Consider the following 1,849-nt stretch of genomic DNA (forward strand, 5'->3'; position numbering starts at 1 on the left):
CTGCATTGCCCTCAAGAGATGGATGAACGACATAATTTGTACAAGATCATGGCCCTTGAATATTTGGTATTTTTTGAAGTTAGGCAGTCAAATCCCGAGGTCCTTAGACACCGATTCGAAAGTACCCCCAAAAAACGGTAAATTCTGTAGAAAAGAAGCTAGCTTTTTCAAAAATCGCACCCGATTCCATTGGCTATTAAATGTAAGACTTTGGCAGAACCGAAATTGGTGTAGACCGAAAAGGCTACATAGTCAATGATGTCAACGAAAGAGCATATCATCACTCCATTGTAGCCAATTCTTAGCGACAAAGCACACAGTAGGAGAGACTTTTCAAGTACCTCAAATTGCGTTTGACAAATCCAGTAAGTTGTACAGAATTATCTTAACAGTACATTTGAGTACACCAATCACCGTTTGGCGCACTTGAAGTCAGCGAAAACGTGAATGGCATTGTTAAATAGGGTTGAGTCATTGCCAATTGAACACCTTTAGCTACTTGCACTCAATCAGGTGCGGGTAAGGCACAAATGTCACAACCGGAACAATGTATAGCTCAAACCGTTCTTGTTGGATGCCCACAGTACACATATTTTGATAACTGGGTAATTGGGGACAAACAACGCCACTTTATTTATGGCAGTAAACGAGCAATTGGACTTAATGTTGTGGGCATAGAAATGAGAAAAGCTAAATGGACAGGTTTGCACAAAACACGAGACTACTAAACTGGAAAATCTAGTAGATTGGGTGTGGTCGTTTCGAGCTGATAATAGCACCTTGCTGGCTACACACACAAGCATTCATTAAAGCCTCCATGGACTAGCTGCGCATTCACTCACTTAACCACATTCATCATGATGCGTCTTCAATTAACGTATTCGCTTCGACAGGGTATTTCTTCTGCAGTTCGTTGGACGCACACATGCATGTTATCATGTCCGATCTCTTCCCTTCATTCTGCTCTTAATCTCCCAGTCGAGAGACTTATCTCGCACTCAGCGTCGCACACAAAGGCGAAGAGGAATGAAATGGTAACCAGCAGTTCAAATGACTACGTCATGTTCTGCGCGAGGTTCTTGAATTCAGGATCACCATAATTAACGGAATATCATTGCATGAAGGTAAGATTTTCGGGTAAACGTCAATATATTTTTTCCTCAAAAAATGAACATCCCAATGAGAAGAATTTTACACTGACACGACTACCATAACCTCTCACTGAGGATGCACAAACGCAAGACAAGCATCGAAGGCTACGATTAATTCGTTTCGAGCCCACGGCTACAGTTCATTTACCAACCCACGTTTTATCGTTCAAGATGTCCAAAGCTGTGTAATGAAGCTAGCTTTTAATAATGTATTGCCAAATGTGTGTGTAGCTACCAGCAATCTGCATGTTGAGGAATGCAGATTAAACCCCTTTCCCTCATTCCACCCCACGAAACACGAAGCTGCAAAACTATGTAGTGGGATTTTGCTGCATGCGAGAATGTTTGCTCCCACCTAATTGGATGAAGCAAGAAGCGAGAACGGTGTGAGCTAGTCGGTAAAGGCATGGGTGGGAGAAGTGGCGGACAACTGCAATAATTCTAATAAAGAAATTAATCGTGCATCTGAGAAGTGGACCCACATTCCCCCTTGTCAAGGGCAAATTTAATCATACTAGACCCACTGCGCCTTCAGATAAATACGAGTTGTGAGGTCTACACCACGAATGCTCACCCATTACTGGACACCTAACACACACACCATCAAAACCACAGTAATTGAAATGCTATATCATGTATTGGTGGTAGCTGCACAAGCTACTGGAAGTAGTCTTTATTCAAGTTAGTTGACCAGTAGT

At 42.2% G+C, this 1,849-nt stretch overlaps 1 protein-coding gene across 1 annotated transcript in view; it reads right to left on the reverse strand.

Moving 5' to 3' along the window:
* Window positions 1-1,849, reverse strand: part of EGR_10337 (hypothetical protein) — a gene marked incomplete at both ends in the record, with an annotated part of 6,114 nt that overhangs the window by 1,139 nt on the left and 3,126 nt on the right. The gene's annotated exons all lie outside the window — the stretch shown is intronic.

This window comes from Echinococcus granulosus (genome assembly GCF_000524195.1).
Source record: "Echinococcus granulosus chromosome Unknown EG_S00210, whole genome shotgun sequence".
NCBI classification, from domain to species: Eukaryota; Metazoa; Platyhelminthes; class Cestoda; order Cyclophyllidea; family Taeniidae; genus Echinococcus; species Echinococcus granulosus.